Below are 15,489 nucleotides of genomic sequence, written 5' to 3'. Positions count from 1 at the left end.
GGGTGGTGAGCCAGGATATGTAGGAGTTTTTGCAACAAAAATCAGATAGTGGGAACATCAAAAGATTACTATTAAGTAAAGAAAACTAAACATCTCAAGTTAAGGAATTTAGTGCTTTTCTATGTATGGGAAGATGCAAGAGTCTGGACTTACTGAAATCATTCCTTTCATGTGCACCCCAACTATCTAGTGCATATAGTCAAAGGTCTATGTGTGTGTGTGTGTGTGTATATATATATATATATATATGTATATATATATGTATGTATAAAATCTGTCTAGTCAAAGCTATGGTTTTTCTAGTAGTCATTTATGGATGTAAGAGTTGGACCATAAAAAAGGTTGAGCACCAAAGAATTGATGCTTTTGAACTGTGGTACTGGAGACAACTCATAAGAGTCCCTTGGACAGCAAGGAAGTGAAACCAGTCATTCCTAAGGGAAATCAACCCTGAATATTCACTGGAAGGACTGATGCTGAAGCTGAAGCTTCAATATTTTGGCCACTCGATGCAAAGAATCGACACTTTAGAAAAGACCCTGATCCTGGGAAAGACTGAGGGCATGAGAAGAAGAGGGTGACAGAGAATGAGATGGTTGGATGGCATCACCGACTCAATGGACATGAGTTTGAGCAAATTCTGGGAGGTAGTGAAGGACAGGGAAGCCTGGTGTGCTGTGGTCCATGGGGTTACAAAGAGTCGGACACAACTTGGTGACTGATCAATGACAACCAACTATCTTGGGCCAGTATTCTACTTTTCTCCATGCTGAGTCCCCTTGGAGTGCACAGTTGGGAGTGGCTGCAGAGGCTGAGGGCTTGGCAGTGGGCAGCCCATTTGTTTCCATTCTGAGTTCCCTCAGGGCTGACCATCTGGGCGGCTGTAATGTGATGACTCAATGGCTGCAAAATCCTTTATTTACTGATATGGCTGGCAATATTTCTTATTCATACTAGCCTGAGTGGCTGATGTGAAATAAAGAAAACCTAAAATAAGTGCCTACCCCAAATATTTCCAGCTGCAGGTTCATCAAGTTACCTGAAATTCTCAACCTGGGAGTCACTTCTCTGAGGTAAATTCTAATTCTCCAAAGGAACTTAGAATTATGAAATAGTTAACTTATGAGGGAGATACATTTAGAGATACACTTCTAAGCATTTAGAAATATCACGTTTAGCTATTTATGAATTTAATGAAAATAGGCCACAAAAGACAGATTACCAGGAAGGAATGGGAGAAAGGTTCAGAACTTGGGAGAATGCCAAGTGTGAACTCTGGGCAGAGCTGAAGCACAGTGAGCTCTGAAACTAAATGCAAGTCCACAGTAACAGGAGGTGAATTGCTCAAAAACAAAATGTAATTCCGTGACTTTTATTCGCTTGCCGGCTTTGATTCTAGCACATATATGATTCTGGAAAACAAAATGCAGCGCTCTCTTTTCTGGTTGAAGTACCTTCAGGTCCTTTGGCACTGTAGTTGAAATTGAAAATTAGATGAGAACTCTGAGATGTATCAGCCCAGTACAGAGCCCTGCCCTCTATGAATTAGCAGTAATCATGAGTGTTAGTCAACAGAGTGTGCCTGGAAGGCCACCAGCGTGTAATGGGATCAGGCATCATTAATAATTATAGGAAAATGAAAGGAGACAGTAGCTAAAGGAGGAATTTGAGCTGAGGCAGGCAGCCTGAAGCAGCTGGAAAGCCAAGTCATTATATGTGCAAAATCGAACCTTCCGGTCAGTCTTCAGGAGACTCACTTATTGCCAAGCAGCATTTAATTCAATTAGCAAAGAGCTGTGGGGAAAAGGCTTGTGCAACCTTGAGCCTGGCTGGATATCTTTAGCTCTAAAGCAAGGTTATTTTAGGAGGATCATCATAATTCGCTTGCTTCAGCACCTAAACCCATCCAGGATGTGCTCCCTGAAACTCAAAGAAACACTCTCACATCCAGTATTTCAGCATTTAACTGTCCATGAATTATACTACTGCTCCCTATTCCCGTCTCTCCTTAACTTCCTACCATAAACTCTCCTCTCCCTGAATTAACTGAGAGCATTGTGAAAGGACCTTAAGTGCAGGAGAGGAGCCATCTCTAAATGGAGCTATGGAGAGAAACACCAATTCAGTGTGTGCCCTTGGGTAAGCCATGATACCTCTTGGGGCCTTGGTTCCCACTTTTCTAAAACTGAGTCTTGAAAACAAACTATAGGGCTAGGCTAAACAAGCTCTAAGGTAGTTCTCAAACAACTGTGCCAGTGACATAAACTTGACTGAAACAGCTTATGGTCAAGCTGACAGTCATTGGGTTGCCCTATTTAGCCACACTAGCATGCAGAAAGATTGAACCCCTTTGCCTTTAGGGCGGCTGAAGCCCTGGAGTTTGCCGCTTCTAGATGCAAACCTTCTAATCCATTTTGGTATGCAGTATATATACTAACTTCTACAGAAAACACTAGAAAACATTAAGATCCCTTTCAGAGAGAACATTCTGTGAATCTGTAAGAGTGGGTTTGCATTTCCCAAAGGGAGAGTCTCCAAAACCCTCAGGACATATGGATAAGAGGCCATGAAAAAGACTAGATGTGAGGATTTTCTTTGGGGACTCTCAGATATTTATAGCAAAGGTAGAGAATTTGCAAGTAGTTTTAACAAGAGTTGGCCTTCAGAGTTGAGTCCGCTAGATGGCATTTCTGGGGCCTCTGAGGAGCTATGGTTTTTCATGTCTCAGCACAGAAAGAATTCAGTGAGAAGCAAAGTGATAGAGAAGTGATTTATTAGAATAGGACACTTGTGAGGCTTACAAGTGGATGGATGAGGGGATGCCACAAGCTGAAAACTTAGTGAGGTACAGTTTTATAATCAAAGGAAAAGTGGGGAGGGGGGAAAGACCACCTTCTTCCTCATTCTTGAGTAGACATCAGCCTTCCATTATCAGTTCCTCCTTCAGATTGGGGACAGGTTTTTTTTGTCCCTCAGGGTCAAGCGGGACTGTCATGGCATGATGGAAAAATTATTTCAGGTCTCAGTACAATGAGGGTCTTTCATTTTGAAGTATCACCTTTCCATAAATTACTGTTTTTACGTGTGCAGAGAGCATGTCCTAAGGAATCACTAACTTCCTGAGCTCATTTGGGCAGGAGTGGGTCTCATTTCACCATTGTTTTATTGTTTGGGGGCTTGTCTCATGCTTCTGCTGTATGGGTTTTGTTGCTAAGCGAGCCTGCTTGGTTTTGTGGTTAGCCAAACCTGCTTTCTTGGATGATTATTAACTTACAAGGGTCTTACATACTTTTTTCTTTGCTTAAAATCTTCTAGTGCAATTAACTGTTTAATTACCTACTTTGTCCCTTTACTCTGTCTCTATCAGAAATATATTAATATTCCATACCTGTATAATAGTAACAATAATAATTAAAAGACAGTCCCTCATACAGATCTGGTATAAAGGGTATACTCAGTAAAAGATGCATAAATATACGCCCTTTACTGAGAGATCACAAGGAACTAGGATTATACCTGTAATCCCAAAGTTTCCTTGGTTAGTCTCAAGATAGCCGGATATGTGTATCTGTTGCCTGCGCTAGACTCTGAGGGCCCCTTGAGCAAGTCCAGTTTGTCTCTTATCACTTAATAAAGTACTTTGGATATAGTGTATGCTTAATACAAATATGCTGAGGTTAATTTAGAGATATCAGTTCAGTTCAGTCGCTCAGTCATGTCTGAATCTTTGCGACCCCATGAACCACAGCATACCAGGCCTCCCTGTCCATCACCAACTCCCGGAGTCCACCCAAACCCATGTCCATTGAGTCAGTGATGCCATCCAACCATCTCATCCTCTGTTGTCCCCTTCTCCTCCAGCCCTCAATCTTTCCCAGCATCAGGGTCTTTTCAAATGAGTCAGCTCTCCACATCAGGTGGCCAAAGTATTGGAGTTTCAGCTTCAACATCCGTCCCTCCAATGAACACCCAGGACTGATCTCCTTTAGGATTGACTGGTTGAATCTCCTTGCAGTCCAAGGGACTCTCAAGAGACTTCTCCAACACCACAGTTCAAAAGCATCAATTCTTCGGCTCTCAGCTTTCTTTATAGTTCAGCTTGAAGCAATTCCTGCTTTTAAAAAATTTACATTGCATGAAGAAAACAAGGCTAATCAGCTTTAATAATTATACACATTACATTTATTAACAACAGTAATTATGGTTATTAATATGGGATGGTTAATCTAAGAATGGTTCTTAATATAAAACTAGAGAAACAATTCAGTTTTTCCTTCACTGTATATGCTTTTAATTTTCCTATCATTGTTCTCCCCTGTAGCCTAAAATTGACATGTTTCTCCTATTTGATGGGAGACTTCTACTTTCTTTTTCGAAACCACAGTCTTCTGCCTGCTCTCTTCATGGCTTGCTCTGTCAAGCCTTCAGGTCTCAGCTGGGTTTTGCTTTGATATCTCCTGGTCTGAGACTGACTTAAGGACTTAGGAAGGGATTCCTGGAAGCACTCTAGAGGGAGTAGAAAAGAATAAGACAGGGAAGAAGGAAACTCCAATAAGGGACCTACTATTGGCTGGGTACCCTCTTATGGGCTACTGTGGCTCCCTCTCTCTAAGAGCCCTCTACTCCACCATGTAGAATGTGCTTCAGAATTGTTCGCTAAAAAGGCTGGAGTCTGAGGCCTTTATCTACTAACTTCTCTCCTCTTTTGGTTAAGGGCTGCCCCTGGTGAATACTTCCAGTTTGCCCTGTACCTGGCAGAGCAGGCTCCCAAAGAATTTCTGCCAAAAAAGCCCTGAGGCAGAATTAGAGGTGGGATGCTGTCCATGCGCAGGGGAACTGACCCCTTCAGATACAGCTCACATCAGACACAGGTGAACCCGGAATGAGGCTTTGCTAAATAGGCTTCCCTTAAGGCATATTGCATAACAGTATTGATCAGCTTTGATTTCATCGTCAGGGTATATCATTTTTTATCTCTGTTCGTAAACATCTAGTGTTTTGGGGCCTCCTTTTTTCTGGAAAATGTACTGCAATTTTTCTCTAGGAAAGTCACTTCTCTATGGACAGCTGTAAGAGCCCACTCCCAGATCTAATAACGGTCAGGAAGCAGTGTGGTCCACAGTACAGTGCATCTGTCTCTTGCTTCAATAATGTTTGGACAGAACAGACCCAGAGACTCTCCTTCCTCCAGTCCCCAACCACCCTCCAACCTTTTAATCACTTGCAACCTTTGGACCAACCACTGAGATATCCTTGGCCTTAGGGGCCAGCCAACATCACTTTCTGAGCTTAGCTCCTTATTGCCAGTCAACCATGAGCTCCTAGATTTATCAGAATTATTCCATGGAGATGGAGACTGTCATCAACTGCCTGGTCTACGTGCATCTGTGGGCCTCCTACACCTACTGTTACACGATAAACTGAGTTTGCCTCTTGATGAGTGTCTAGACAAAAGACAACTGTGGAAGATGTCACCTGCCATATCAGTAAGCAAAGGATGTTGTTCACCATCAGCCACTGCAGCCTCCCTTAATTATGCATCTGACTCTCTATGGAGGCCTTAGACAGTAGATGCATATCAAAGGAATTATTTCAATGAGCTCAGACTCTTGCATCTTCTCCTACATAGAAAAGTGATGATGTCATGTTTTTCTTTAATTAGCAGTAATGTTTTGGTGTTCCAACTGAGGCAGGATGTAGATGACTCCTCCCACCCCTCAAGGTAGATACTCCAAAACAAAAATAGCAAGACTGTCATGGAGAAATATACCATGTTCATGGATCGGAAGAATCAATATAGTGAAAACGAGTATACTATCCAAAGCAATCTATAGATTCAATGCAATCCCTATCAAACTACCAGTGGTATTTTTCAGAGCTAGAACAAATAATTTCACAATTTGTATGGAAATACAAAAAACCTCGAATAGCCAAAGCAATCTTGAGAAAGAAGAATGGAACTGGAGGAATCAACCTGCCTGACTTCAGGCTCTACTACAAAGCCACAGTCATCAAGACAGTATGGTACTGGCACAAAGACAGAAATATAGATCAATGGAACAAAATAGAAAGCCCAGAGATAAATCCACGCACCTATGGACACCTTATCTTCGACAAAGGAGGCAAGAATATACAATGGATTAAAGACAATCTCTTTAATAAGTGGTGCTGGGAAAACTGGTCAACCACTTGAAAAGGAATGAAACTAGAACACTTTCTAACACCATACACGAAAATAAACTCAAAATGGATTAAAGATCTAAACGTAAGACCAGAAACTATAAAACTCCTAGAGGAGAACATAGGCAAAACACTCTCCGACATACATCACAGCAGGATCCTCTATGATCCACCTCCCAGAATTCTGGAAATAAAAGCAAAAATAAACAAATGGGATCTAATTAAAATTAAAAGCTTCTGCACAACAAAGGAAACTATAAGCAAGGTGAAAAGACAGCCTTCAGAATGGGAGAAAATAATAGCAAATGAAGCAACTGACAAACAACTAATCTCAAAAATATACAAGCAACTCCTGCAGCTCAATTCCAGAAAAATAAATGACCCAATCAAAAAATGGGCCAAAGAACTAAACACACATGTCTCCAAAGAAGACATACAGATGGCTAACAAACACATGAAAAGATGCTCAACATCACTCATTATCAGAGAAATGCAAATCAAGACCACAGTGAGATACCATTTCACACCAGTCAGAATGGCTGTGATCCATAAGTCTACAAGCAATAAATGCTAGAGAGGGTGTGGAGAAAAGGGAACCCTCTTACACTGTTGGTGGGAATGCAAACTAGTACAGCCACTATGGAGAACAGTCTGGAGATTCCTTAAAAAACTGGAAATAGAACTGCCATATGACCCAGCAATCCCACTGCTGGGCATACACACCGAGGAAACCAGAATTGAAAGAGACAAGTGTACCCCAATGTTCATCGCAGCACTGTTTATAATAGCCAGGACATGGAAGCAACTTAGATGTCCATCAGCAGATGAATGGATAAGAAAGCTGTGGTACATACACACAATGGAGTATTACTCAGCCATTAAAAAGAATACATTTGAATCAGTTCTAATGAGGTGGATGAAACTGGAGCCAATTATACAGAGTGAAGTAAGCCAGAAAGAAAAACACCAATACAGTATACTAACACATATATATGGAATTTAAAAAGACGGTAATGATAACCCTGTATTCAAGACAGCAAAAGAGACACAGATGTATAGAACAGACTTTTTGACTCTGTGGGAGAGGGAGAGGATGGGATGATTTGGGAGAATGGCATTGAAACGTATATACTATCATGTAAGAAATGAATTGCCAGTCTATGTTCGATACCCGATACAGGATGCTTGGGGCTGGTGCACTGGGATTACCCAGAGAGATGATGTGGGGAGGGTGGTGGGAGAGGGGTTCAGGATTGGGAACTCATGTACACCTGTGGCAGATTCATGTCAATGTATGGCAAAACCAATATAGTGTTGTAAAGTAAAAAATAAATAAATAAATAAATAATAAAATAAAATAAAAATCAAATAACCTAAAAAAAAAAAAATAGCAAGACTGTCAAGAGAGGATGCTGGACTCTTCCCAAAAAGAAGATAAGAGACTACTTATTATTCATTCTCAAAATTAGGAGACCTCCCTGACTACACAGACACAGAAAGCCTCCTTGGAAATCAAAAGGGGAATGACACTAACTGATGACAACTACCCATAGGCCTCTTCAATGGAATCGATCTTGGTGAAGAGATGCATGCGTACACATGGGAGGATCCTGAGATAAACCAAGCATTGACTCTGAACGAGACAAATAAAAATGACTGACCAGAGGAAACCCAGAAAACCCAGAAGAAATGCTCCAAATAAGTGATGTAAACTGCCACAAAGGCACTGCTCTCTGAGTCTGCCTGTGTGTCAGTCCACATGGACTGCACTCTTCTTCCTAATAAATACTTTACTTGTTTCACTGCTTTCTGTCTTTGTGGGAATTCTATTTCTGCAAAGTTTACGAACTGGGGCCGTGTCACTGACCACTGGTCTAGTGGCTAGGATTCAGTGCTCTCACCTGCACAATCTAACTTCAATCTCTGGTGGGGAACTGAAGCCCCACTTCAAGCCACTGCAGGCTGAGGCCAGCCAAGATCACAACTAGGTTTTGTTGTTAAAATCCTTCCATATCCTGGTCTTTCTTTTACTCCTTCAGGAGAAGTCCCACCAGAGCTATCCAAGAGGATGTCTTCTGGGTTTAAGTCCTCAGAAAGTCTTCCCAAATTCTCAACTTTTATCTTGTACCATTTTCCTTCAGTTGACACAACAAAGCCATAGATTAAGAGAAGGATGGATTTTATTATTTGCAGTAAGAAAGGAGAACACCAGGGATCTTTCCCAGAGCAGTGTCTCCCCAAACAGTAAAATTGAGGAAGCTAAGGGTACATGCTGGGACATACAGGAGATTTTGCAATGAAGAAAAAGTAGTTGGGTAGTAAGGTAAATTACAGTACCAAAGAAAATTATATGTGAAAATAGCATACATCTAAGGTGAGCTGTATTCGTTCAGCTCCTGGCAGGAAATGAGGTCCAGATGTTTTAACAAGGAAGGCTTTGATGAAGGGATTATTTAAAGAATCCCTTTATGAAAGGACCATACAAGGAAAGTTGAGGGATCTAGAGCTTACAACAGTGGAAATCTGCTATCATGCCTAGGGTTGAAGGGACAAGCTGAGGAAAAACTGTCATTAGAGCTTAGGGAGAGCAAGGGTAGAGAGAAAGGGCTGTCATGTAAGAGCTAGAGTTCAAGGGAAGTTCAGTTCAGTTCAGTCATTCAGTTTTGTCTGACTCTTTGCAACCCCATGAACCGCAGCACACCAGGCCTCCCTGTCCACCACCAACTCCCAGAGTCCATCAAAACTCATGTCCATCGAGTCAGTGATGCCATCCAACCATCTCATCCTCTGTTGTCCCATTCTCCTCCTGCCTTCAATCTTTCCCAGCATCAGGGTCTTTTCTAATGAGTCAGTTCTTCACATGAGGTGGCCAAAGTATTGGAGTTTCAGCTTCAACATCAGTCCTACTGATGAACACCCAGGACTGATCTCCTTTAGGATGGACTGGTTGGATCTCCTTGCAGTCCAAGGGACTCTCAAGAGTCTTTTCCAACACCACAGTTCAAAAGCATCAATTCTTCTGTGCTCAGCTTTCTTTATAGTCTATCACTTACACCCATACATGGCCACTGGAAAAACGATAGCTTTGACTAGATGGACCTTTGTTGGAAAAGTAATGTCTCTGCCTTTCAATATGCTGTCTAGGTTGGTCATAACTTTCTTTCCAAGGAGTAAGCATCTTTTAATTTCATGGCTGCAATCACCATCTGCAGTGATTTTGGAGCCCAAGAAAATAAAGTCACCCACTGTTTCCACTGTTTCCATATCTAAATGCCATGAAGTGATAGGACCAGATGCCATGATCTTCGTCTTCTGAATGTTGAGCTTTAAGCCAACTTTGTCACTCTCCTCTTTCACTTTCATCAAGAGGCTCTTTAGTTCGTGTTCACTTTCTGCCATAAGGGTGGTGTCATCTACATATCTGAGGTTATTGATATTTCTCCCAGCAATCTTGATTCCAGCTTGTCCTTTTTCCAGCCCAGCATTTCTCATGATGTACTCTGCATAGAAGTTAAATAAGCAGGGTGACAATATACAGCCTTGACGTACTCCTTTCCTTACCACTGTCAAAACCACAGTGCCCCCAGGAAGGGAGAACATAGTGGAATTAATACTCTGACCTCTATCTCCTCCCCAGAAACCTGATGAAACCTAACCAGAAGTCAGTCTGTAAAGTAGCCTGGGTGATACCATCCCTACAGGCAGCCTCCAGAAATATGGAGAAAGGCAAAAGAATGAATCTTGTATGGCAGAATGGAGAACAAGTATTATAAATACAAGAGAAGATTCTCTCCAGAGAATAAAGATTAATAGACCACAGAAAAGAAGAAGGATATAAAATATGAGAGAGATCTTCAAATCAAGTGTCAGTGCTATTGCACTTTCCTCTCATGGTTTGGTTTTTTTTTTTCCTCCTTGTAATAGGTATGTCTCTCTTCATTTTTCCCACTTGAAGTTTATGATTGCCTTCATCCTTCTAATGTTGTCTTTATATATGAGTATTTTTTATTGAAGTATCATTGACATACAATATCGTTTTCAGGTGTGCATCATAGTGATTTGATATTTATATACATTTTTGAAATGGTCACAACAGTGGCCAGTTAACATTTGTCACCATACAAACTTATTACAGAGTTGTTGACTGTATTCCTTGTGCTGTACATTACATCTCTCTGATTTAATTTTTTTTATAGCTCAATGTTTGTCCCTCTCAATCCCCTTCACCCATTTCAGTTGCCCCCACAACACCCTTCCATTGGAACCACCATTTTGTTCTCTATGAGTCTGTTTTGTTTGTTCTGGTTTTTGGATTCCATGTGTATGAGATATCACATGATTATTGTCTTTCTCTGTCTGATTTATTTCACTTAGCATAATAACCTTTAGGTCCATCCATATTGCTGCAATTTTTCATTCATTCTTTTTTTTTGGCTGAATTATATAATACTAACTATATATACTAATATCTTCTTTATCCTTTCATCCATCAACACACATTTAGGTTTCTATATCTTCAGTTCAGTTCAGTTCAATCACTCAGTCATGTCCAACTCTTTGAGACCCCATGAATCGCAGCAGGCCAGGCCTTCCTGTCCATCACCAACTCACAGAGTTCACTCAAACTCACATCCATCGAGTCAGTGATGCCATCCAGCCATCTCATCCTCTGTCATCCCCTTCTCCTCCTGCCCCCAATCCCTCCCAGCATCAGAGTCTTTTCCAATGAGTCACCTCTTCGCATGAGGTGGCCAAAGTACTGGAGTTTCAGCTTTAGCATCATTCCTTCCAAAGAACACCCAGGACTGATCTCCTTTAGAATGGACTGGTTGGATTTCCTAGCTATTGTAAATAACATTGCAAAGGATATATGCATACAGTTGCATGTACCTTTTCAAGTTAGTGTTTTCATTATCTTTGAATAAATTTCCAGAAGTGAAAATGCTGTATCATATCTTAGTACTATTTTTAATTTTTTGAGGAAACTCAATACTATATTCTATAGTGGCTGCACCGGTTTACATTCCCAGTATGCAAGGATTCCCTTTTCTCCACATCCTCACCAAAACTTGTCATTACTTATGACTTTTTGATAGTAGTCATTCTGACAGGTATGAGGTGATATCTTGTTATGGTTTTACTTTGCATTTCCCTGATGACTGGTGATGCTGTGCATCTTTTCATGTGCCTATTGACCATCTGTATGTCTTCTTTGGAAAATGATCTATTCAGATCCTCTGCACATTTTTTAATTAGATTGTTTTCTTTTTTATATTGAATTGTATAGATTCTTTATATATTTTGGATATAAACCTCTCATCAAATATGTGGTTTGCAAATATCTTATCCCATTCATTATGTTGCCTTTTCATTTTTGTTTTTGGTTTCCTTATCTGTGCAAAAGATTTTTAGTGTCATGTAGTCCTGTCCAAAAAAGATCTTCATGACCAAGATAATCACAATGGTGTGATCACTCACCTAGAGCCAGACATCCTGGAATGTGAAGTCAACTGGGCCTTAGAAAGCATCACTATGAACAAAGCTAGTGGAGGTGATGCAATTCCAGTTGAGTTATTTCAAATCTTGGAAGATGATGCTGTGAAAGTGCTGCACTCGATATTCCAGCAAATTTGGAAAACTCAGCAGGACTGGAAAAGGTCAATTTTCATTCTAATACCAAACAAAGGCAATGCCAAAGAATGCTCAAACTACCACACAGTTGCACTCATCTCACACACTAGTAAAGTTAGCCTTGTCTAACTCGATGAAATTAAGCCATGCTGTGTGGGGCCACCCAAGACGGGTGGGTCATGGTGGAGAGGTCTGACAGAATGGGGCCCACTGAAGAAGGGAATGACAAACCATTTCAGTATTCTTGCTTTGAGAACCCCATGAACAGTAGAAAAGGCAAAATGATAGGATACTGAAAGAGGAACTCCCCAGGTCGGTAGGTGCCCAATATGATACTGGAGATCAGTGGAAAAATAACTCCATGAAGAATGAAGGGATGGACCCAAAACAAACAAACAAACAAAATACCCAGTTGTGGATGTGACTGGTGATACATGCAAGGTCCAATGCTGTAAAGAGCAATATTGCATAGGAACCTGGAATGTTAGGTCCATGAATCAAGGCAAATTGGAAGTGGTCAAACAGGAGATAGCAAGAATGAACGTAGACATTCTAGGAATCAGCGACCTAAAATGGACTGGAATAGGTGAATTTAACTCAGATGACCATTATATCTACTACTGCGGGCAGGAATCCCTCAGAAGAAATGGAGTAGCCATCATGGTCAACAAAAGAGTCTGAAATGCAGTACTTGGATACAATCTCAGAAACAACAGAATGATCTCTGTTCGTTTCCAAGGCCAACCATTCAATATCATGGTAATCCAAGCCTATGCCCCAACCAGTAACGCTGAAGAAGCTGTTGGTTCATAAATATTTACAAATATTAAGTCTTCTTGTTGGGTTGACCCCTTTCAGTTCGATTCAGTCATTCAGTCCTGTCTGACTCTTTGCAATCCCATGAACCGCAGCACGCCGGGCCTCCCTGTCTATCACCAACACCCAGAGTCCACCCAAACCCACGTCCATCGAGTTGGTGATGCCATCCAACCATCTTATCCTCTGTCATCCCCTTCTCCTCCTGCCCTCAATCTTTCCCAGCATCAGGGTCTTTTCCAATGGGTCAGCTCTTCACATTAGGTGGCCAAAGTATTGGAGTTTCAGCTTCAACATCAGTCCTACTGATGAACACCCAGGACTGATCTCCTTTCGGATGGACTAGTTGGATCTTCTTGCAGTCCAAAGAACTCTCAAGAGTCTTCTCCAAAACCACAGTTCAAAAGCATCAATTCTTCAGCTTTCTTTATAGTCCAACTCTCACATCCATACATGACTACTGGAAAAACCATAGCCTTGACTAGACGGACCTTTGTTGGAAAAGTAATGTCTCTGCTTTTCAATATGCTGGCCAAGGTGATCATAACTTTCCCTCCAAGGAGTAAGCGTCTTTTAATTTCATGGCTGCAGTCACCATCTGCAGTGATTTTGGAGCCCCCAAAAGTAAAGTCAGCCACTGTTTCCCCATATATTTGTCATGAAGTGATGGGACCAGATGCCATGATCTTAGTTTTCTGAATGTTGAGCTTTAAGCCAACTTTGTCACTCTCCACTTTCACTTTCATCAAGAGGCTCTTTAGTTCTTCACTTTCTACCATAAGGGTGGTGTCATCTGCATATCTGAGATTATTGATATTTCTCCCAGCAATCTTGATTCCAGCTTGTGTTTCTTCCAGCCCAGTGTTTCTCATGATGTACTCTGCATATAAATTAAATAAGCAGGGTGACCCCTTATCATTATGTAATCCTCTTTTTTGGCTTTTGTTGCAGTCTTTACTTTAAAGTCTATTTATTCTAAGTATTGCTACCCGGCTTTATTTTGTTTTCCATTTTCATGGAATATCTTTTTTCATCCCTTCACTTTTAGCTTCAGTGTGTCTTTGAATTTAGTATCAGTAGGCAACATACTGATAGGTCCTATTTTTTTAATTATTCATTCAGCCACCCTATGTCTTTTGATTAGAGAATTTAGTCCTCATACTTAGAGTAACTTAAGTAATTATTGATAGATATGTACTTATTGCCATTTTGTTCATTGTTTTCTAGTTCTCATAATCTGTGTCTTCTTTTCTTCTTCTCTTGGTCTTTTCTTTGAAGAGAAGTTTTCAGCCATTATTTCTTCAAATAAGTTTCCAGCCACTTTCTTTCTTCTCCTCTGAGACTCCTGTAATGTAAATGTAATATCCTTGATGTTGTTCCAGAAATCCCTTTCACCATTTTTTTTAAAATTCTCTTTTCTTTTTACTGTCTTGATTGGATGATTTCCACTACCTTGTCTTCCAGATTGCTGATCCATTCTTCTGTATCACCTAATATGTTTTTGGATCCCTTTAGTGAACTTTTCATTTCAGTTATTGTATTCTGTAATTCTGGTTGGTTCTTTATTATATTTTTGAACTCTGTTGAAGTTCTCACCATATTAATTCATTCTTCTTCTAAGTTCAATGAACATTTTTATGACCATTACTTTGAATTCTTTCTCAGGTAGATTACTTATCTCCCTATCAGGGTCCTTTTTAAGGTTTTGTTTTATTCTTTCATTTAGAACATATTTCTCTGTTTCCTCATTTTGCTTACCTCTCTGTGTTTGTTTTTATGCATCAGGAAAAACTGCTGCCTGTCTGTCTTGAAGGACTGGTCTTGTGTCTGTGATAATCCTTCTCATTCAACTCTGACCTAGCTCTTGGTTGTCTCTCAAATCTTTGTTGTTGTCTATACTACCTGATTTATTCCTAATATAACCCTGCTGTTGAGGGTGAGCTGTCAGTGTTCCAAGGAGAGGAATATCATTTTGCACCTAGTCTCACGCTGATTGGATGACAAGCCCTTAGGCAGCTCTTAATGTGTGCAGATATGTACAGTCCTGTGGACCTGCAATTGTAACCCTGATGGCCTCCAAACCAAGAGATCTAGAGGTGCCCCTGGGCAAGAGTTGCAAAAATCAGGGCTCCTGACAAATGCGTATGCTCCTTCCTAGGGAGTCTTGTCAAGCTGTAGTGATGCCAAGTGAGTTCACAAGGATAGTGTCTCTCTGCTTATATCCATGGGAGTACCTCCTTAGCCTGTAAGTATGTGAGACCTAAACCTTCTCCCTCAGGGTGAAGCTCCAATGTCACTATGAACTCATGGATTTTAAATACATTTGTACTATTTTTACACCTTGTGATTACCATCCTTATTAGTACTCAAATTTCTCCATTGTTGGCCAATGAAAGTACATTCAAGTTGGTTCTAAATCCCTGTGATTCAACCCCAGTATCAGTGATAGTTTTTCTATTGTCTGGTATTAAAAGATATTCTAGCCTCATCTTGTACTTCTGTCCCTAACCTGGAAACAACCATTTCTTCAAGAAATCCTGGTGTTCTTTGCTACTCAGTGAAAATATCTAAAAAGGATAACCCACTGAATAGCAATGAGGACCTGTGGTGGTCAAATCATGGTCTCAAACTAGCACTTTTCAGTAGATCATTGTCTCCATGTCTTTTAAGTAATGACAAGAAATTGTAATAAATGCAAAAATGGGCACAAATGCCTCCCCTTCCTCTATGCAACATGTCTCTGACCTTAACACTCCTCCCACTGAGATGTGGATCTATTTTTCTAACTCTAGAATCTGAATTTGGCCATAATACTAGCCTTGGCTAATGGGCAATAGCAAAAGTGACAAAAACATAGACTTG

Source organism: Ovis canadensis, chromosome 2, assembly GCF_042477335.2.
Source record: "Ovis canadensis isolate MfBH-ARS-UI-01 breed Bighorn chromosome 2, ARS-UI_OviCan_v2, whole genome shotgun sequence".
Classification (NCBI taxonomy): domain Eukaryota; kingdom Metazoa; phylum Chordata; class Mammalia; order Artiodactyla; family Bovidae; genus Ovis; species Ovis canadensis.
Note: the sequence above shows the minus strand (reverse complement) of the source record.